Below are 432 nucleotides of genomic sequence, written 5' to 3' on the forward strand. Positions count from 1 at the left end.
TTTAAAAAAAAAAAAAGCACAGAGCTTGCAAAGATTTGTCTATAAAAGAAATTCTGATTGCCAGCAAAACATGATTGGATAATACAAACAACATAAACTACAGCTGCTCCCTCTGAAAGGCAATTTGGAAAATAATTTTTCTTAGATGAACCAATGCTAACCCAGAAGTAGACAAGTGAACCTCATAAGGAACATCCCAAGAAGTAACAGAAGAAGAGATACCAGCTTTGTAGAAGATTCTGAGTGCTTAGCATTAGATTAGAAATAATATTATTATAGACTGTAAGCATGAAATGCAATAGGACAGAGAAACAACCTCCTCTTTCCTCAAAGGAATCAAATTTTATCAACTAATAGACAAATATGCTCTTGTACCACTCATACTTGCAAACAGAAACTTCCATTATGCTCTACATATCTTTCAAACCATTA

The sequence above is a fragment of the Condylura cristata genome, unplaced genomic scaffold (genome assembly GCF_000260355.1).
Source record: "Condylura cristata isolate star-nosed mole 26May11 unplaced genomic scaffold, ConCri1.0 scaffold00009, whole genome shotgun sequence".
NCBI classification, from domain to species: Eukaryota; Metazoa; Chordata; class Mammalia; order Eulipotyphla; family Talpidae; genus Condylura; species Condylura cristata.